Source organism: Plectropomus leopardus, chromosome 20, assembly GCF_026936395.1.
Source record: "Plectropomus leopardus strain MGB_pleo_1.0 chromosome 20, ASM2693639v1, whole genome shotgun sequence".
Lineage (NCBI taxonomy): Eukaryota > Metazoa > Chordata > Actinopteri > Perciformes > Serranidae > Plectropomus > Plectropomus leopardus.
The window spans coordinates 23214669-23238588 of record NC_142195.1 but is presented as its reverse complement, the minus strand read 5'-3'; the positions used below and the strand labels follow the sequence as shown (position 1 = coordinate 23238588).

At 34.0% G+C, this 23920-nt stretch overlaps 1 protein-coding gene across 1 annotated transcript in view; it reads right to left on the bottom strand.

Annotated features, from left to right (window-relative positions):
• The window catches only part of vav2 (vav guanine nucleotide exchange factor 2), a 267876-nt gene that overhangs the window by 10837 nt on the left and 233119 nt on the right, over positions 1 to 23920 (bottom strand). The gene's annotated exons all lie outside the window — the stretch shown is intronic.

The following is a 23920-nucleotide window of genomic DNA, read 5'->3' as shown; positions in this document are numbered from 1 at the left end:
TATAGCATGTTGAAAAATGACCAAAACAGCAAGGCTATAGTATGGAAAAATGTCAAAATAGGACATTTCCAAAAACTGCTAAAAACCACTTAAAACAGCATAAAAGAGCATGCCGAGTCACGCCATGGCAAAGGTTTTTTAAAAAAACTGCCTAAAACACCAAAATATAGCATGTTGAAAAAATGACCAAAACAGCAAGGCTATAGTATGGAAAAATGTCAAAATAGGACATTTCCAAAAAACTGCTAAAAACTACATTAAACCACATTAAATAGCATGCCGAAACACGCCATGGCAAAGGTTTTTTAAAAAACTGCCCAAAACACCAAAATATAGCATGTTGAAAAAATGACCAAAACAGCAAGGCTATAGTATGGAAAAATGTCAAAATAGGACATTTCCAAAAACTGCTAAAACCACATAAAACAGCATAAAAGAGCATGCCGAGTCACGCCATGGCAAAGGTTTTTAAAAACTGCCTAAAACACCAAAATATAGCATGTTGAAAAATGACCAAAACAGCAAGGCTATAGTATGGAAAAATGTCAAAATAGGACATTTCCAAAAAACTGCTAAAAACCACATAAAACAACATAAAAGAGCATGCCGAGTCACGCCATGGTAAAGGTTTTTAAAAACTGCCCAAAACACCAAAATATAGCATGTTGAAAAAAGAACCAAAACGGCAAGGTTATAGAATGGAAAAATTTCAAATTAGGACATTTCCAAAAACTGCTAAAAACCACATAAAACAGCATAAAAGAGCATGCCGAGTCACGCCATGGCAAAGGTTTTTTAAAAAAACTGCCTAAAACACCAAAATATAGCATGTTGAAAAAATGACCAAAACAGCAAGGCTATAGTATGGAAAAATGTCAAAATAGGACATTTCCAAAAAACTGCTAAAAACTACATTAAACCACATTAAATAGCATGCCGAGTCACGCCATGACAAAGGTTTTTTAAAAAACTGCCCAAAACACCAAAATATAGCATGTTGAAAAAATGACCAAAACAGCAAGGCTATAGTATGGAAAAATGTCAAAATAGGACATTTCCAAAAAACTGCTAAAAACCACATAAAACAGCATAAAAGAGCATGCCGAGTCACGCCATGGCAAAGGTTTTTTAAAAAAACTGCCTAAAACACCAAAATATAGCATGTTGAAAAAATGACCAAAACAGCAAGGCTATAGTATGGAAAAATGTCAAAATAGGACATTTCCAAAAAACTGCTAAAAACTACATAAAACAGCATAAAAGAGCATGCCGAGTCACGCCATGGCAAAGGTTTTTTTTAAAAAAAACTGCCTAAAACACCAAAATATAGCATGTTGAAAAAATGACCAAAACAGCAAGGCTATAGTATGGAAAAATGTCAAAATAGGACATTTCCAAAAACTGCTAAAAACCACATAAAACACATGAAATAACATGCTGAAACATTCCATGGTGTATTTTTAAAAACTGCCTAAAACACCAAAATATAGCATGTTGAAAAAATGACCAAAACAGCAAGGCTATAGTATGGAAAAATGTCAAAATAGGACATTTCCAAAAAACTGCTAAAAACTACATTAAACCACATTAAATAGCATGCCGAGTCACGCCATGACAAAGGTTTTTTAAAAAACTGCCCAAAACACCAAAATATAGCATGTTGAAAAATGACCAAAACAGCAAGGCTATAGTATGGAAAAATGTCAAAATAGGACATTTCCAAAAAACTGCTAAAAACTACATAAAACAGCATAAAAGAGCATGCCGAGTCATGCCATGGCAAAGGTTTTTTAAAAAACTCCCTAAAACACCAAAATATAGCATGTTGAAAAAATGACCAAAACAGCAAGGCTATAGTATGGAAAAATGTCAAAATAGGACATTTCCAAAAAACTGCTAAAAACCACATAAAACAACTTAAAATAACATGCTGAAACATTCCATGGCATATTTTTATTCAAAAACTGCCCAAAACACCAAAATATAGCATGTTGAAAAAATGACCAAAACAGCAAGGCTATAGTATGGAAAAATGTCAAAATAGGACATTTCCAAAAAACTGCTAAAAACCACATAAAACAGCATAAAAGAGCATGCCGAGTCACGCCATGGCAAAGGTTTTTTAAAAAAACTGCCTAAAACACCAAAATATAGCATGTTGAAAAATGACCAAAACAGCAAGGCTATAGTATAGAAAAATGTCAAAATAGGACATTTCCAAAAAACTGCTAAAAACTACATTAAACCACATTAAATAGCATGCCGAGTCACGCCATGGCAAAGGTTTTTTAAAAAAACTGCCTAAAATACCAAAATATAGCATGTTGAAAAAATGACCAAAACAGCAAGGCTATAGTATGGAAAAATGTCAAAATAGGACATTTCCAAAAAACTGCTAAAAACTACATAAAACAGCATAAAAGAGCATGCCGAGTCATGCCATGGCAAAGGTTTTTTAAAAAACTGCCCAAAACACCAAAATATAGCATGTTGAAAAAATGACCAAAACAGCAAGGCTATAGTATGGAAAAATGTCAAAATAGGACATTTCCAAAAAACTGCTAAAAACCACATAAAACAGCATAAAAGAGCATGCCGAGTCACGCCATGGCAAAGGTTTTTTAAAAAAACTGCCTAAAATACCAAAATATAGCATGTTGAAAAAATGACCAAAACAGCAAGGCTATAGTATGGAAAAATGTCAAAATAGGACATTTCCAAAAAACTGCTAAAAACTACATTAAACCACATTAAATAGCATGCCGAGTCACGCCATGACAAAGGTTTTTTAAAAAACTGCCCAAAACACCAAAATATAGCATGTTGAAAAAATGACCAAAACAGCAAGGCTATAGTATGGAAAAATGTCAAAATAGGACATTTCCAAAAAACTGCTAAAAACTACATAAAACAGCATAAAAGAGCATGCCGAGTCATGCCATGGCAAAGGTCTTTTAAACAACTGCCTAAAACACCAAAATATAGCATGTTGAAAAATGACCAAAACAGCAAGGCTATAGTATGGAAAAATGTCAAAATAGGACATTTCCAAAAACTGCTAAAACCACATAAAACAGCATAAAAGAGCATGCCGAGTCACGCCATGGCAAAGGTTTTTTTAAAAAACTGCCCAAAACACCAAAATATAGCATGTTGAAAAAATGACCAAAACAGCAAGGCTATAGTATGGAAAAATGTCAAAATAGGACATTTCCAAAAAACTGCTAAAAACCACATAAAACAGCATAAAAGAGCATGCCGAGTCACGCCATGGCAAAGGTTTTTTTAAAAAACTGCCTAAAACACCAAAATATAGCATGTTGAAAAAATGACCAAAACAGCAAGGCTATAGTATGGAAAAATGTCAAAATAGGACATTTCCAAAAAACTGCTAAAAACTACATTAAACCACATTAAATAGCATGCCGAGTCACGCCATGACAAAGGTTTTTTAAAAAACTGCCCAAAACACCAAAATATAGCATGTTGAAAAAATGACCAAAACAGCAAGGCTATAGTATGGAAAAATGTCAAAATAGGACATTTCCAAAAAACTGCTAAAAACTACATAAAACAGCATAAAAGAGCATGCCGAGTCATGCCATGGCAAAGGTTTTTAAACAGCTGCCCAAAACACCAAAATATAGCATGTTGAAAAAATGACCAAAACAGCAAGGCTATAGTATGGAAAAATGTCAAAATAGGACATTTCCAAAAAACTGCTAAAAACTACATAAAACAGCATAAAAGAGCATGCCGAGTCACGCCATGGCAAAGGTTTTTAAAAAACTGCCTAAAACACCAAAAATATAGCATGTTGAAAAATGACCAAAACAGCAAGGCTATAGTATGGAAAAATGTCAAAATAGGACATTTCCAAAAACTGCTAAAAACTACATAAAACAGCATTAAATAGCATGCCGAGTCACGCCATGACAAAGGTTTTTTAAAAAACTGCCTAAAACACCAAAAATATAGCATGTTGAAAAAATGACCAAATCAGCAATGCTATAGTATGGAAAAATGTCAAAATAGGACATTTCCAAAAAACTGCTAAAAACCACATAAAACAGCATAAAAGAGCATGCCGAGTCACGCCATGGCAAAGGTTTTTTAAAAAAACTGCCTAAAACACCAAAATATAGCATGTTGAAAAAATGACCAAAACAGCAAGGCTATAGTATGGAAAAATGTCAAAATAGGACATTTCAAAAACTGCTAAAACCACATAAAACAGCATAAAAGAGCATGCCGAGTCACGCCATGGCAAAGGTTTTTTAAAAAAACTGCCTAAAACACCAAAATATAGCATGTTGAAAAAATGACCAAAACAGCAAGGCTATAGTATGGAAAAATGTCAAAATAGGACATTTCCAAAAAACTGCTAAAAACCACATAAAACAACATGAAATAACATGCTGAAACATTCCATGGCATATTTTTATTCAAAAACTGCCCAAAACACCAAAATATAGCATGTTGAAAAAATGAGCAAAACAGCAAGGCTATAGTATGGAAAAATGTCAAAATAGGACATTTCCAAAAAAACTGCTAAAAACCACATAAAACGGCATAAAAGAGCATGCCGAGTCACGCCATGGCAAAGGTTTTTTAAAAACTGCCTAAAACACCAAAATATAGCATGTTGAAAAAATGACCAAAACAGCAAGGCTATAGTATGGAAAAATGTCAAAATAGGACATTTCCAAAAACTGCTAAAAACTACATTAAACCACATTAAATAGCATGCCGAGTCACGCCATGACAAAGGTTTTTTAAAAAACTGCCCAAAACACCAAAATATAGCATGTTGAAAAAATGACCAAAACAGCAAGGCTATAGTATGGAAAAATGTCAAAATAGGACATTTCCAAAAAACTGCTAAAAACCACATAAAACAGCATAAAAGAGCATGCCGAGTCACGCCATGACAAAGGTTTTTTAAAAAAACTGCCTAAAACACCAAAATATAGCATGTTGAAAAAATGACCAAAACAGCAAGGCTATAGTATGGAAAAATGTCAAAATAGGACATTTCCAAAAACTGCTAAAAACCACATAAAACAGCATAAAAGAGCATGCCGAGTCACGCCATGGCAAAGGTTTTTTAAAAAAACTGCCTAAAACACCAAAATATAGCATGTTGAAAAAATGACCAAAACAGCAAGGCTATAGTATGGAAAAATGTCAAAATAGGACATTTCAAAAACTGCTAAAAACCACATAAAACAGCATAAAAGAGCATGCCGAGTCACGCCATGGCAAAGGTTTTTAAAAACTCCTAAAACACCAAAATATAGCATGTTGAAAAATGACCAAAACAGCAAGGCTATAGTATGGAAAAATGTCAAAATAGGACATTTCCAAAAACTGCTAAAAACCACATAAAACAACTTAAAATAACATGCTGAAACATTCCATGGTGTATTTTTATTCAAAAACTGCCCAAAACACCAAAATATAGCATGTTGAAAAAATGACCAAAACAGCAAGGCTATAGTATGGAAAAATGTCAAAATAGGACATTTCCAAAAAACTGCTAAAACCCACATAAAACAGCATAAAAGAGCATGCCGAGTCACGCCATGGCAAAGGTTTTTTAAAAAACTGCCTAAAACACCAAAATATAGCATGTTGAAAAATGACCAAAACAGCAAGGCTATAGTATGGAAAAATGTCAAAATAGGACATTTCCAAAAAACTGCTAAAAACCACATAAAACAGCATAAAAGAGCATGCCGAGTCACGCCATGGCAAAGGTTTTTTAAAAAACTCCCTAAAACACCAAAATATAGCATGTTGAAAAAATGACCAAAACAGCAAGGCTATAGTATGGAAAAATGTCAAAATAGGACATTTCCAAAAAACTGCTAAAAACTACATAAAACAGCATAAAAGAGCATGCCGAGTCATGCCATGGCAAAGGTTTTTTAAAAAACTGCCCAAAACACCAAAAATATAGCATGTTGAAAAATGACCAAAACAGCAAGGCTATAGTATGGAAAAATGTCAAAATAGGACATTTCCAAAAACTGCTAAAACCACATAAAACAGCATAAAAGAGCATGCCGAGTCACGCCATGGCAAAGATTTTTTAAAAAAACTGCCTAAAACACCAAAATATAGCATGTTGAAAAATGACCAAAACAGCAAGGCTATAGTATGGAAAATGTCAAAATAGGACATTTCCAAAAAACTGCTAAAACCACATAAAACAACATGAAATAACATGCTGAAACATTCCATGGTGTAAAGGTTTTTAAAAAACTGCCCAAAACACCAAAATATAGCATGTTGAAAAAATGACCAAAACAGCAAGGCTATAGTATGGAAAAATGTCAAAATAGGACATTTCCAAAAAACTGCTAAAAACCACATAAAACAGCATAAAAGAGCATGCCGAGTCACGCCATGGCAAAGGTTTTTTTAAAAAACTGCCTAAAACACCAAAATATAGCATGTTGAAAAATGACCAAAACAGCAAGGCTATAGTATGGAAAAATGTCAAAATAGGACATTTCCAAAAAACTGCTAAAAACTACATTAAACCACATTAAATAGCATGCCGAGTCACGCCATGACAAAGGTTTTTTAAAAAACTGCCCAAAACACCAAAATATAGCATGTTGAAAAAATGACCAAAACAGCAAGGCTATAGTATGGAAAAATGTCAAAATAGGACATTTCCAAAAAACTGCTAAAAACCACATAAAACAGCATAAAAGAGCATGCCGAGTCACGCCATGGCAAAGGTTTTTTTAAAAAACTGCCTAAAACACCAAAATATAGCATGTTGAAAAATGACCAAAACAGCAAGGCTATAGTATGGAAAATGTCAAAATAGGACATTTCCAAAAAACTGCTAAAAACCACATAAAACAGCATAAAAGAGCATGCCGAGTCACGCCATGGCAAAGGTTTTTAAAAACTGCCTAAAACACCAAAAATATAGCATGTTGAAAAATGACCAAAACAGAAAGGCTATAGTATGAAAAAATGTCAAAATAGGACATTTCCAAAAACTGCTAAAAACTACATAAAACAGCATAAAAGAGCATGCCGAGTCATGCCATGGCAAAGGTTTTTTAAAAAACTCCCTAAAACACCAAAATATAGCATGTTGAAAAAATGACCAAAACAGCAAGGCTATAGTATGGAAAAATGTCAAAATAGGACATTTCCAAAAAACTGCTAAAAACTACATTAAACCACATTAAATAGCATGCCGAGTCACGCCATGACAAAGGTTTTTTAAAAAACTGCCCAAAACACCAAAATATAGCATGTTGAAAAAATGACCAAAACAGCAAGGCTATAGTATGGAAAAATGTCAAAATAGGACATTTCCAAAAAACTGCTAAAAACTACATAAAACAGCATAAAAGAGCATGCCGAGTCATGCCATGGCAAAGGTTTTTTAAAAAACTCCCTAAAACACCAAAATATAGCATGTTGAAAAATGACCAAAACAGCAAGGCTATATAGTATGGAAAAATGTCAAAATAGGACATTTCCAAAAACTGCTAAAACCACATAAAACAGCATAAAAGAGCATGCCGAGTCACGCCATGGCAAAGGTTTTTAAAAAACTGCCTAAAACACCAAAATATAGCATGTTGAAAAATGACCAAAACAGCAAGGCTATAGTATGGAAAAATGTCAAAATAGGACATTTCCAAAAACTGCTAAAACCACATATATCTTCTTGAAATAACATGCTGAAACATTCCATGGTGTATTTTTATTCAAAAACTGCCCAAAACACCAAAATATAGCATGTTGAAAAAATGACCAAAACAGCAAGGCTATAGTATGGAAAAATGTCAAAATAGGACATTTCCAAAAAACTGCTAAAAACCACATAAAACAGCATAAAAGAGCATGCCGAGTCACGCCATGGCAAAGGTTTTTTAAAAAACTCCCTAAAACACCAAAATATAGCATGTTGAAAAAATGACCAAAACAGCAAGGCTATAGTATGGAAAAATGTCAAAATAGGACATTTCCAAAAAACTGCTAAAAACTACATTAAACCACATTAAATAGCATGCCGAGTCACGCCATGACAAAGGTTTTTTTAAAAAACTGCCTAAAACACCAAAATATAGCATGTTGAAAAAATGACCAAAACAGCAAGGCTATAGTATGGAAAAATGTCAAAATAGGACATTTCCAAAAAACTGCTAAAAACCACATAAAACAGCATAAAAGAGCATGCTGAGTCATGCCATGGCAAAGGTTTTTTAAACAACTGCCCAAAACACCAAAAATATAGCATGTTGAAAAAATGACCAAAACAGCAAGGCTATAGTATGGAAAAATGTCAAAATAGGACATTTCCAAAAAACTGCTAAAAACCACATAAAACAGCATAAAAGAGCATGCCGAGTCACGCCATGGCAAAGGTTTTTTAAAAAAACTGCCTAAAACACCAAAATATAGCATGTTGAAAAAATGACCAAAACAGCAAGGCTATAGTATGGAAAAATGTCAAAATAGGACATTTCCAAAAAACTGCTAAAAACCACATAAAACAACTTGAAATAACATGCTGAAACATTCCATGGTGTATTTTTATTCAAAAACTGCCCAAAACACCAAAATATAGCATGTTGAAAAAATGACCAAAACAGCAAGGCTATAGTATGGAAAAATGTCAAAATAGGACATTTCCAAAAACTGCTAAAAACTACATAAAACAGCATAAAAGAGCATGCCGAGTCATGCCATGGCAAAGGTTTTTTAAAAAACTCCCTAAAACACCAAAATATAGCATGTTGAAAAAATGACCAAAACAGCAAGGCTATAGTATGGAAAAATGTCAAAATAGGACATTTCCCAAAAACTGCTAAAAACTACATTAAACCACATTAAATAGCATGCCGAGTCACGCCATGACAAAGGTTTTTAAAAACTGCCCAAAACACCAAAATATATCATGTTAAAAAATGACCAAAACAGCAAGGCTATAGTATGGAAAAATGTCAAAATAGGACATTTCCAAAAAACTGCTAAAAACTACATAAAACAGCATAAAAGAGCATGCCGAGTCACGCCATGGCAAAGGTTTTTTAAAAAAACTGCCTAAAACACCAAAATATAGCATGTTGAAAAAATGACCAAAACAGCAAGGCTATAGTATGGAAAAATGTCAAAATAGGACATTTCCAAAAAACTGCTAAAAACCACATAAAACAACTTGAAATAACATGCTGAAACATTCCATGGTGTATTTTTATTCAAAAACTGCCCAAAACACCAAAATACAGCATGTTGAAAAATGACCAAAACAGCAAGGCTATAGTATGGAAAAATGTCAAAATAGGACATTTCCAAAAAACTGCTAAAAACCACATAAAACAGCATAAAAGAGCATGCCGAGTCACGCCATGGCAAAGGTTTTTTAAAAAAACTGCCTAAAACACCAAAATATAGCATGTTGAAAAAATGACCAAAACAGCAAGGCTATAGTATGGAAAAATGTCAAAATAGGACATTTCCAAAAACTGCTAAAAACTACATTAAACCACATTAAATAGCATGCCGAGTCACGCCATGACAAAGGTTTTTAAAAACTGCCCAAAACACCAAAATATAGCATGTTGAAAAATGACCAAAACAGCAAGGCTATAGTATGGAAAAATGTCAAAATAGGACATTTCCAAAAAACTGCTAAAACTACATAAAACAGCATAAAAGAGCATGCCGAGTCATGCCATGGCAAAGGTTTTTAAACAACTGCCCAAAACACCAAAATATAGCATGTTGAAAAATGACCAAAACAGCAAGGCTATAGTATGGAAAAATGTCAAAATAGGACATTTCCAAAAAACTGCTAAAACCACATAAAACAGCATAAAAGAGCATGCCGAAGTCACGCCATGGCAAAGGTTTTTAAAAACTGCCTAAAACACCAAAATATAGCATGTTGAAAAATGACCAAAACAGCAAGGCTATAGTATGGAAAAATGTCAAAATAGGACATTTCCAAAAACTGCTAAAAACTACATTAAACCACATTAAATAGCATGCCGAGTCACGCCATGACAAAGGTTTTTAAAAAACTGCCCAAAACACCAAAATATAGCATGTTGAAAAATGACCAAAACAGCAAGGCTATAGTATGGAAAAATGTCAAAATAGGACATTTCCAAAAACTGCTAAAAACTACATAAAACAGCATAAAAGAGCATGCCGAGTCACGCCATGGCAAAGGTTTTTAAAAAACTGCCTAAAACACCAAAATATAGCATGTTGAAAAAATGACCAAAACAGCAAGGCTATAGTATGGAAAAATGTCAAAATAGGACATTTCCAAAAACTGCTAAAAACCACATAAAACAGCATAAAAGAGCATGCCGAGTCACGCCATGACAAAGGTTTTTAAAAAACTGCCTAAAACACCAAAAATATAGCATGTTGAAAAAATGACCAAAACAGCAAGGCTATAGTATGGAAAAATGTCAAAATAGGACATTTCCAAAAACTGCTAAAACCACATAAAACAGCATAAAAGAGCATGCCGAGTCACGCCATGGCAAAGGTTTTTAAAAACTGCCTAAAACACCAAAATATAGCATGTTGAAAAATGACCAAAACAGCAAGGCTATAGTATGGAAAAATGTCAAAATAGGACATTTCCAAAAACTGCTAAAAACCACATAAAACAGCATAAAAGAGCATGCCGAGTCACGCCATGGCAAAGGTTTTTAAAAAACTGCCTAAAACACCAAAATATAGCATGTTGAAAAATGAGCAAAACAGCAAGGCTATAGTATGGAAAAATGTCAAAATAGGACATTTCCAAAAAACTGCTAAAAACCACATAAAACAGCTTGAAATAGCATGCTGAAACACGCCATGACAAAGGTTTTTTAAAAAACTGCCCAAAACACCAAAATATAGCATGTTGAAAAATGACCAAAACAGCAAGGCTATAGTATGGAAAAATGTCAAAATAGGACATTTCCAAAAACTGCTAAAACCACATAAAACAGCATAAAAGAGCATGCCGAGTCACGCCATGGCAAAGGTTTTTTAAAAACTGCCTAAAACACCAAAATATAGCATGTTGAAAAATGACCAAAACAGCAAGGCTATAGTATGGAAAAATGTCAAAATAGGACATTTCCAAAAAACTGCTAAAAACTACATTAAACCACATTAAATAGCATGCCGAGTCACGCCATGACAAAGGTTTTTTAAAAAACTGCCCAAAACACCAAAATATAGCATGTTGAAAAATGACCAAAACAGCAAGGCTATAGTATGGAAAAATGTCAAAATAGGACATTTCCAAAAACTGCTAAAAACTACATAAAACAGCATAAAAGAGCATGCCGAGTCATGCCATGGCAAAGGTTTTTAAAAACTGCCCAAAACACCAAAATATAGCATGTTGAAAAATGACCAAAACAGCAAGGCTATAGTATGGAAAAATGTCAAAATAGGACATTTCCAAAAACTGCTAAAACCACATAAAACAGCATAAAAGAGCATGCCGAGTCACGCCATGGCAAAGGTTTTTAAAAACTGCCTAAAACACCAAAATATAGCATGTTGAAAAATGAGCAAAACAGCAAGGCTATAGTATGGAAAAATGTCAAAATAGGACATTTCCAAAAAACTGCTAAAAACCACATAAAACAGCATAAAAGAGCATGCCGAGTCACGCCATGGCAAAGGTTTTTTAAAAAAACTGCCTAAAACACCAAAATATAGCATGTTGAAAAAATGACCAAAAAAGCAAGGCTATAGTATGGAAAAATGTCAAAATAGGACATTTCAAAAACTGCTAAAACCACATAAAACAACTTGAAATAACATGCTGAAACATTCCATGGTGTATTTTTATTCAAAACTGCCCAAAACACCAAAATATAGCATGTTGAAAAAATGACCAAAACAGCAAGGCTATAGTATGGAAAAATGTCAAAATAGGACATTTCCAAAAACTGCTAAAAACCACATAAAACAGCATAAAAGAGCATGCTGAAACATTCCATGGTGTATTTTTAAAAAACTGCCTAAAACACCAAAATATAGCATGTTGAAAAATGACCAAAACAGCAAGGCTATAGTATGGAAAAATGTCAAAATAGGACATTTCCAAAAAACTGCTAAAAACTACATTAAACCACATTAAATAGCATGCCGAGTCACGCCATGACAAAGGTTTTTTAAAAAACTGCCCAAAACACCAAAATATAGCATGTTGAAAAAATGACCAAAACAGCAAGGCTATAGTATGGAAAAATGTCAAAATAGGACATTTCCAAAAAACTGCTAAAAACTACATAAAACAGCATAAAAGAGCATGCCGAGTCATGCCATGGCAAAGGTTTTTTAAACAACTGCCCAAAACACCAAAATATAGCATGTTGAAAAAATGAGCAAAACAGCAAGGCTATAGTATGGAAAAATGTCAAAATAGGACATTTCCAAAAACTGCTAAAACCACATAAAACAGCATAAAAGAGCATGCCGAAGTCACGCCATGGCAAAGGTTTTTAAAAAACTGCCTGAAACACCAAAATATAGCATGTTGAAAAAATGACCAAAACAGCAAGGCTATAGTATGGAAAAATGTCAAAATAGGACATTTCCAAAAAACTGCTAAAAACCACATAAAACAACTTGAAATAACATGCTGAAACATTCCATGGTGTATTTTTATTCAAAAACTGCCCAAAACACCAAAATATAGCATGTTGAAAAAATGACCAAAACAGCAAGGCTATAGTATGGAAAAATGTCAAAATAGGACATTTCCAAAAAACTGCTAAAACCACATAAAACAGCATAAAAGAGCCTGCCGAGTCACGCCATGGCAAAGGTTTTTTTAAAAAACTGCCTAAAACACCAAAATATAGCATGTTGAAAAAATGACCAAAACAGCAAGGCTATAGTATGGAAAAATGTCAAAATAGGACATTTCCAAAAAACTGCTAAAAACTACATTAAACCACATTAAATAGCATGCCGAGTCACGCCATGACAAAGGTTTTTTAAAAAACTGCCCAAAACACCAAAATATAGCATGTTGAAAAATGACCAAAACAGCAAGGCTATAGTATGGAAAAATGTCAAAATAGGACATTTCCAAAAACTGCTAAAAACCACATAAAACAGCATAAAAGAGCATGCCGAGTCATGCCATGGCAAAGGTTTTTTAAACAACTGCCCAAAACACCAAAATATAGCATGTTGAAAAAATGACCAAAACAGCAAGGCTATAGTATGGAAAAATGTCAAAATAGGACATTTCCAAAAAACTGCTAAAAACCACATAAAACAGCATAAAAGAGCATGCCGAGTCACGCCATGGCAAAGGTTTTTTAAAAAAACTGCCTAAAACACCAAAATATAGCATGTTGAAAAAATGACCAAAACAGCAAGGCTATAGTATGGAAAAATGTCAAAATAGGACATTTCCAAAAACTGCTAAAACCACATAAAACAACATAAAATAACATGCTGAGTCATTCCATGGTGTATTTTATTCAAAAACTGCCCAAAACACCAAAATATAGCATGTTGAAAAAATGACCAAAACAGCAAGGCTATAGTATGGAAAAATGTCAAAATAGGACATTTCCAAAAAACTGCTAAAAACCACATAAAACAGCATAAAAGAGCATGCCGAGTCACGCCATGACAAAGGTTTTTTAAAAACTGCCTAAAACACCAAAATATAGCATGTTGAAAAATGACCAAAACAGCAAGGCTATAGTATGGAAAAATGTCAAAATAGGACATTTCCAAAAACTGCTAAAACCACATAAAACAGCATAAAAGAGCATGCCGAGTCACGCCATGGCAAAGGTTTTTTAAAAAAACTGCCTAAAACACCAAAATATAGCATGTTGAAAAAATGACCAAAACAGCAAGGCTATAGTATGGAAAAATGTCAAAATAGGACATTTCCAAAAAACTGCTAAAAACTACATAAAACAGCATAAAAGAGCATGCCGAGTCATGCCATGGCAAAGGTTTTTTAAACAACTGCCCAAAACACCAAAATATAGCATGTTGAAAAAATGACCAAAACAGCAAGGCTATAGTATGGAAAAATGTCAAAATAGGACATTTCCAAAAACTGCTAAAACCACATAAAACAGCATAAAAGAGCATGCCGAGTCACGCCATGGCAAAGGTTTTATAAAAAAACTGCCTAAAACACCAAAATATAGCATGTTGAAAAATGACCAAAACAGCAAGGCTATAGTATGGAAAAATGTCAAAATAGGACATTTCCAAAAACTGCTAAAACTACATTAAACCACATTAAATAGCATGCCGAGTCACGCCATGACAAAGGTTTTTAAAAAACTGCCCAAAACACCAAAATATAGCATGTTGAAAAATGAGCAAAACAGCAAGGCTATAGTATGGAAAAATGTCAAAATAGGACATTTCCAAAAACTGCTAAAACCACATAAAACAGCATAAAAGAGCATGCCGAGTCACGCCATGGCAAAGGTTTTTTTTAAAAAACTGCCTAAAACACCAAAATATAGCATGTTGAAAAAAATGACCAAAACAGCAAGGCTATAGTATGGAAAAATGTCAAAATAGGACATTTCCAAAAAACTGCTAAAAACTACATTAAACCACATTAAATAGCATGCCGAGTCACGCCATGACAAAGGTTTTTTAAAAAACTGCCCAAAACACCAAAATATAGCATGTTGAAAAAATGACCAAAACAGCAAGGCTATAGTATGGAAAAATGTCAAAATAGGACATTTCCAAAAAACTGCTAAAAACCACATAAAACAGCATAAAAGAGCATGCCGAGTCACGCCATGGCAAAGGTTTTTTAAAAAAACTGCCTAAAACACCAAAATATAGCATGTTGAAAAATGACCAAAACAGCAAGGCTATAGTATGGAAAAATGTCAAAATAGGACATTTCCAAAAACTGCTAAAACCACATAAAACAGCATAAAAGAGCATGCCGAGTCACGCCATGGCAAAGGTTTTTAAAAAACTGCCTAAAACACCAAAATATAGCATGTTGAAAAATGACCAAAACAGCAAGGCTATAGTATGGAAAAATGTCAAAATAGGACATTTCCAAAAAACTGCTAAAAACCACATAAAATAACTTGAAATAACATGCTGAAACATTCCATGGTGTATTTTTATTCAAAAACTGCCCAAAACACCAAAATATAGCATGTTGAAAAAATGACCAAAACAGCAAGGCTATAGTATGGAAAAATGTCAAAATAGGACATTTCCAAAAAACTGCTAAAAACCACATAAAACAGCATAAAAGAGCATGCCGAGTCACGCCATGGCAAAGGTTTTTTAAAAAAACTGCCTAAAACACCAAAATATAGCATGTTGAAAAAATGACCAAAACAGCAAGGCTATAGTATGGAAAAATGTCAAAATAGGACATTTCCAAAAAACTGCTAAAAACTACATTAAACCACATTAAATAGCATGCCGAGTCACGCCATGACAAAGGTTTTTTAAAAAACTGCCCAAAACACCAAAATATAGCATGTTGAAAAAATGACCAAAACAGCAAGGCTATAGTATGGAAAAATGTCAAAATAGGACATTTCCAAAAAACTGCTAAAAACCACATAAAACAGCATAAAAGAGCATGCCGAGTCATGCCATGGCAAAGGTTTTTAAAAAACTGCCCAAAACACCAAAAATATAGCATGTTGAAAAAATGACCAAAACAGCAAGGCTATAGTATGGAAAAATGTCAAAATAGGACATTTCAAAAACTGCTAAAAACCACATAAAACAGCATAAAAGAGCATGCCGAGTCACGCCATGGCAAAGGTTTTTTAAAAAAACTGCCTAAAACACCAAAATATAGCATGTTGAAAAAATGACCAAAACAGCAAGGCTATAGTATGGAAAAATGTCAAAATAGGACATTTCCAAAAAACTGCTAAAAACCACATAAAACAACTTGAAATAACATGCTGAAACATTCCATGGTGTATTTTTAAAAAACTGCCCAAAACACCAAAATATAGCATGTTGAAAAATGACCAAAACAGCAAGGCTATAGTATGGAAAAATGTCAAAATAGGACATTTCCAAAAACTGCTAAAACCACATAAAACAGCATAAAAGAGCATGCCGAGTCATGCCATGGCAAAGGTTTTTTAAAAAACTGCCCAAAACACCAAAATATAGCATGTTGAAAAAAATGACCAAAACAGCAAGGCTATAGTATGGAAAAATGTCAAAATAGGACATTTCCAAAAAACTGCTAAAAACTACATTAAACCACATTAAATAGCATGCCGAGTCACGCCATGACAAAGGTTTTTTAAAAAACTGCCCAAAACACCAAAATATAGCATGTTGAAAAAATGACCAAAACAGCAAGGCTATAGTATGGAAAAATGTCAAAATAGGACATTTCCAAAAAACTGCTAAAAACTACATAAAACAGCATAAAAGAGCATGCCGAGTCATGCCATGGCAAAGGTTTTTTAAACAACTGCCCAAAACACCAAAATATAGCATGTTGAAAAAATGACCAAAACAGCAAGGCTATAGTATGGAAAAATGTCAAAATAGGACATTTCCAAAAAACTGCTAAAAACCACATAAAACAGCATAAAAGAGCATGCCGAGTCACGCCATGGCAAAGGTTTTTTTTAAAAAACTGCCTAAAACACCAAAATATAGCATGTTGAAAAAATGACCAAAACAGCAAGGCTATAGTATGGAAAAATGTCAAAATAGGACATTTCCAAAAAACTGCTAAAAACCACATAAAACAGCATAAAAGAGCATGCCGAGTCACGCCATGGCAAAGGTTTTTTTAAAAACTCCCTAAAACACCAAAATATAGCATGTTGAAAAAATGACCAAAACAGCAAGGCTATAGTATGGAAAAATGTCAAAATAGGACATTTCCAAAAAACTGCTAAAAACCACATAAAACAACTTGAAATAACATGCTGAAACATTCCATGGTGTATTTTTATTCAAAAACTGCCCAAAACACCAAAATATAGCATGTTGAAAAAATGACCAAAACAGCAAGGCTATAGTATGGAAAAATGTCAAAATAGGACATTTCCAAAAAACTGCTAAAAACCACATAAAACAGCATAAAAGAGCATGCCGAGTCACGCCATGGCAAAGGTTTTTTTAAAAAACTGCCTAAAACACCAAAATATAGCATGTTGAAAAAATGACCAAAACAGCAAGGCTATAGTATGGAAAAATGTCAAAATAGGACATTTCCAAAAAACTGCTAAAAACTACATTAAACCACATTAAATAGCATGCTGAGTCACGCCATGGCAAAGGTTTTTTTAAAAAACTGCCCAAAACACCAAAATATAGCATGTTGAAAAAATGACCAAAACAGCAAGGCTATAGTATGGAAAAATGTCAAAATAGGACATTTCCAAAAAACTGCTAAAAACTACATAAAACAGCATAAAAGAGCATGCCGAGTCATGCCATGGCAAAGGTTTTTTAAACAACTGCCCAAAACACCAAAATATAGCATGTTGAAAAAATGAGCAAAACAGCAAGGCTATAGTATGGAAAAATGTCAAAATAGGACATTTCCAAAAAAACTGCTAAAAACCACATAAAACAGCATAAAAGAGCATGCCGAGTCACGCCATGGCAAAGGTTTTTTAAAAAAAACTGCCTAAAACACCAAAATATAGCATGTTGAAAAAATGACCAAAACAGCAAGGCTATAGTATGGAAAAATGTCAAAATAGGACATTTCCAAAAAACTGCTAAAAACTACATTAAACCACATTAAATAGCATGCTGAGTCACGCCATGGCAAAGGTTTTTTTAAAAAACTGCCCAAAACACCAAAATATAGCATGTTGAAAAAATGACCAAAACAGCAAGGCTATAGTATGGAAAAATGTCAAAATAGGACATTTCCAAAAAACTGCTAAAAACTACATAAAACAGCATAAAAGAGCATGCCGAGTCATGCCATGGCAAAGGTTTTTTAAACAACTGCCCAAAACACCAAAATATAGCATGTTGAAAAAATGACCAAAACAGCAAGGCTATAGTATGGAAAAATGTCAAAATAGGACATTTCCAAAAAACTGCTAAAAACCACATAAAACAGCATAAAAGAGCATGCCGAGTCACGCCATGGCAAAGGTTTTTTAAAAAAACTGCCTAAAATACCAAAATATAGCATGTTGAAAAAATGACCAAAACAGCAAGGCTATAGTATGGAAAAATGTCAAAATAGAACATTTCCAAAAAACTGCTAAAAACCACATAAAACAGCATAAAAGAGCATGCTGAGTCACGCCATGGCAAAGGTTTTTTAAAAAACTCCCTAAAACACCAAAATATAGCATGTTGAAAAAATGAGCAAAACAGCAAGGCTATAGTATGGAAAAATGTCAAAATAGGACATTTCCAAAAAACTGCTAAAAACCACATAAAACAGCATAAAAGAGCATGCCGAGTCACGCCATGGCAAAGGTTTTTTAAAAAAACTGCCTAAAACACCAAAATATAGCATGTTGAAAAAATGACCAAAACAGCAAGGCTATAGTATGGAAAAATGTCAAAATAGGACATTTCCAAAAAACTGCTAAAAACTACATTAAACCACATTAAATAGCATGCCGAGTCACGCCATGACAAAGGTTTTTAAAAACTGCCCAAAACACCAAAAATATAGCATGTTGAAAAAATGACCAAAACAGCAAGGCTATAGTATGGAAAAATGTCAAAATAGGACATTTCCAAAAAACTGCTAAAAACCACATAAAACAGCATAAAAGAGCATGCCGAGTCACGCCATGGCAAAGGTTTTTAAAAACTGCCTAAAACACCAAAATATAGCATGTTGAAAAATGACCAAAACAGCAAGGCTATAGTATGGAAAAATGTCAAAATAGGACATTTCCAAAAAACTGCTAAAAACCACATAAAACAGCATAAAAGAGCATGCCGAGTCACGCCATGGCAAAGGTTTTTTAAAAAACTCCCTAAAACACCAAAATATAGCATGTTGAAAAAATGACCAAAACAGCAAGGCTATAGTATGGAAAAATGTCAAAATAGGACATTTCCAAAAAACTGCTAAAAACCACATAAAACAACTTGAAATAACATGCTGAAACATTCCATGGTGTATTTTTATTCAAAAACTGCCCAAAACACCAAAATATAGCATGTTGAAAAAATGACCAAAACAGCAAGGCTATAGTATGGAAAAATGTCAAAATAGGACATTTCCAAAAAACTGCTAAAAACCACATAAAACAGCATAAAAGAGCATGCCGAGTCACGCCATGGCAAAGGTTTTTTAAAAAACTGCATAAAACACCAAAATATAGCACGTTGACAAATGACCAAAACAGCAAGGCTATAGTATGGAAAAATGTCAAAATAGGACATTTCAAAAACTGCTAAAACCACATAAAACAGCATAAAAGAGCATGCCGAGTCACGCCATGGCAAAGATTTTTAAAAAACTGCCTAAAACACCAAAATATAGCATGTTGAAAAATGACCAAAACAGCAAGGCTATAGTATGGAAAAATGTCAAAATAGGACATTTCCAAAAAACTGCTAAAAACTACATTAAACCACATTAAATAGCATGCCGAGTCACGCCATGACAAAGGTTTTTAAAAACTGCCCAAAACACCAAAATATAGCATGTTGAAAAATGACCAAAACAGCAAGGCTATAGTATGGAAAAATGTCAAAATAGGACATTTCCAAAAACTGCTAAAAACCACATAAAACAGCATAAAAGAGCATGCCGAGTCACGCCATGGCAAAGATTTTTTAAAAAAACTGCCTAAAACACCAAAATATAGCATGTTGAAAAAATGAGCAAAACAGCAAGGCTATAGTATGGAAAAATGTCAAAATAGGACATTTCCAAAAAACTGCTAAAAACCACATAAAACAGCATAAAAGAGCATGCCGAGTCACGCCATGGCAAAGGTTTTTTAAAAAAAACTCCCTAAAACACCAAAATATAGCATGTTGAAAAATGACCAAAACAGCAAGGCTATAGTATGGAAAATGTCAAAATAGGACATTTCCAAAAACTGCTAAAACCACATAAAACAACTTGAAATAACATGCTGAAACATTCCATGGTGTATTTTATTCAAAAACTGCCCAAAACACCAAAATATAGCATGTTGAAAAATGACCAAAACAGCAAGGCTATAGTATGGAAAAATGTCAAAATAGGACATTTCCAAAAACTGCTAAAACCACATAAAACAGCATAAAAGAGCATGCCGAGTCACGCCATGGCAAAGATTTTTAAAAAACTGCCTAAAACACCAAAATATAGCATGTTGAAAAATGACCAAAACAGCAAGGCTATAGTATGGAAAAATGTCAAAATAGGACATTTCCAAAAAACTGCGAAAAACTACATTAAACCACATTAAATAGCATGCCGAGTCACGCCATGGCAAAGGTTTTTTAAAAAACTGCCCAAAACACCAAAATATAGCATGTTGAAAAAATGAGCAAAACAGCAAGGCTATAGTATGGAAAAATGTCAAAATAGGACATTTCCAAAAAACTGCTAAAACCCACATAAAACAGCATAAAAGAGCATGCCGAGTCACGCCATGGCAAAGGTTTTTTAAAAACTGCCTAAAATACCAAAATATAGCATGTTGAAAAAATGAGCAAAACAGCAAGGCTATAGTATGGAAAAATGTCAAAATAGGACATTTCCAAAAAAATGCTAAAAACCACATAAAACAGCATAAAAGAGCATGCCGAGTCACGCCATGGCAAAGGTTTTTTAAAAAAAACTCCCTAAAACACCAAAATATAGCATGTTGAAAAAATGACCAAAACAGCAAGGCTATAGTATGGAAAAATGTCAAAATAGGACATTTCCAAAAAACTGCTAAAAACCACATAAAACAACTTGAAATAACATGCTGAAACATTCCATGGTGTATTTTTATTCAAAAACTGCCCAAAACACCAAAATATAGCATGTTGAAAAAATGACCAAAACAGCAAGGCTATAGTATGGAAAAATGTCAAAATAGGACATTTCCAAAAAACTGCTAAAAACTACATTAAACCACATTAAATAGCATGCCGAGTCACGCCATGACAAAGGTTTTTAAAAACTGCCCAAAACACCAAAATATAGCATGTTGAAAAATGACCAAAACAGCAAGGCTATAGTATGGAAAAATGTCAAAATAGGACATTTCCAAAAACTGCTAAAACCACATAAAACAGCATAAAAGAGCATGCCGAGTCACGCCATGGCAAAGGTTTTTAAAAACTGCCTAAAATACCAAAATATAGCATGTTAAAAAAATGAGCAAAACAGCAAGGCTATAGTATGGAAAAATGTCAAAATAGGACATTTCCAAAAAACTGCTAAAACCCACATAAAACAGCATAAAAGAGCATGCCGAGTCACACCATGACAAAGGTTTTTAAAAAACTCCCTAAAACACCAAAATATAGCATGTTGAAAAAATGAGCAAAACAGCAAGGCTATAGTATGGAAAAATGTCAAAATAGGACATTTCCAAAAAACTGCTAAAAACTACATTAAACCACATTAAATAGCATGCCGAGTCACGCCATGACAAAGGTTTTTTAAAAAACTGCCCAAAACACCAAAATATAGCATGTTGAAAAAATGACCAAAACAGCAAGGCTATAGTATGGAAAAATGTCAAAATAGGACATTTCCAAAAAACTGCTAAAAACTACATAAAACAGCATAAAAGAGCATGCCGAGTCATGCCATGGCAAAGGTTTTTTAAAAAACTGCCCAAAACACCAAAATATAGCATGTTGAAAAAATGACCAAAACAGCAAGGCTATAGTATGGAAAAATGTCAAAATAGGACATTTCCAAAAAACTGCTAAAAACTACATTAAACCACATTAAATAGCATGCCGAGTCACGCCATGACAAAGGTTTTTTAAAAAACTGCCCAAAACACCAAAATATAGCATGTTGAAAAAATGACCAAAACAGCAAGGCTATAGTATGGAAAAATGTCAAAATAGGACATTTCCAAAAAACTGCTAAAAACCACATAAAACAACTTGAAATAACATGCTGAAACATTCCATGGTGTATTTTTATTCAAAAACTGCCCAAAACACCAAAATATAGCATGTTGAAAAAATGACCAAAACAGCAAGGCTATAGTATGGAAAAATGTCAAAATAGGACATTTCCAAAAAACTGCTAAAAACTACATTAAACCACATTAAATAGCATGCCGAGTCACGCCATGGCAAAGGTTTTTTAAACAACTGCCCAAAACACCAAAATATAGCATGTTGAAAAAATGAGCAAAACAGCAAGGCTATAGTATGGAAAAATGTCAAAATAGGACATTTCCAAAAAACTGCTAAAAACTACATAAAACAGCATAAAAGAGCATGCCGAGTCATGCCATGGCAAAGGTTTTTTAAAAAACTGCCCAAAACACCAAAATATAGCATGTTGAAAAAATGACCAAAACAGCAAGGCTATAGTATGGAAAAATGTCAAAATAGGACATTTCCAAAAAACTGCTAAAAACTACATAAAACAGCATAAAAGAGCATGCCGAGTCATGCCATGGCAAAGGTTTTTTAAACAACTGCCCAAAACACCAAAATATAGCATGTTGAAAAAATGACCAAAACAGCAAGGCTATAGTATGGAAAAATGTCAAAATAGGACATTTCCAAAAAACTGCTAAAAACCACATAAAACAACTTAAAATAACATGCTGAAACATTCCATGGTGTATTTTTATTCAAAAACTGCCCAAAACACCAAAATATAGCATGTTGAAAAAATGACCAAAACAGCAAGGCTATAGTATGGAAAAATGTCAAAATAGGACATTTCCAAAAAACTGCTAAAAACTACATTAAACCACATTAAATAGCATGCCGAGTCATGCCATGGCATACTTTTTTTCAAAAATGACCAAAAACACCAAATTATAGCATGTTGAAAAAATGACCAAAACAGCAAGGCTATAGTATGGAAAAATGTCAAAATAGGACATTTCCAAAAAACTGCTAAAAATCACATAAAACAGCATAAAAGAGCATGCCGAGTCACGCCATGGCAAAGGTTTTTTAAAAAATTGCCCAAAACACCAAAATGTAGCATGTTGAAAAAATGACCAAAACAGCAAGGCTATAGTATGGAAAAATGTCAAAATAGGACATTTCCAAAAAACAGCTGAAAAACACATTAAACCACATAAAATAGTGTACCGGGACACGCCGTAGCACAAGACTTTTCAAAAATGGCTAAAAAAAGCAAACATGGCCACAGATGTCACTATTGTTCTAGGAGTATACACTGCTCTCAACAACCTGCATCGGGGGAACACATATGTCAGAATGGTTGTCATTGTTTACAGCTCGGTATTCAACAAAATCATTCTCTTGAAGCTAATCTTGAAGCTCACTAATCCTGGTCCGGAGAACCCCATCTGCAGTTGGATATTTGACTTCCTGACCAACAGGGCTCAGGTGGTGAGAATCGGCAGCCACATCTCCTCCACATTGGTCCTCAACACAGGGACGCCGCAAGGCTGTTTCATCGGCCCTCTCCTTTACTCCCTGTTCACTCATGACTGTACCGCCAGGCACAGCTCAAACTCCATCTTCAAGTTTTCTAACGACGCAACCATCGTGGGCCTTTTCACAAACAACGATTAGACCACCTACAGAGATGAGGTTAAAACACTGGCCAGCTAGTGCCAGGACAATAACTTCTCTCTTAACGTCAGCATAACTAAAGAGATGATAATGGACAGCAGGGAGACATACATCCCTCCATCCACATCGGCAACGCTGAGGTATAAAGGGTCGGCAGCTTCAAGCTCCTCGGCGTCCACATCACAGAGGATTTGTCCTGGTCAGTACACACAGACGCTGCGGTCAGGAAAGCTCG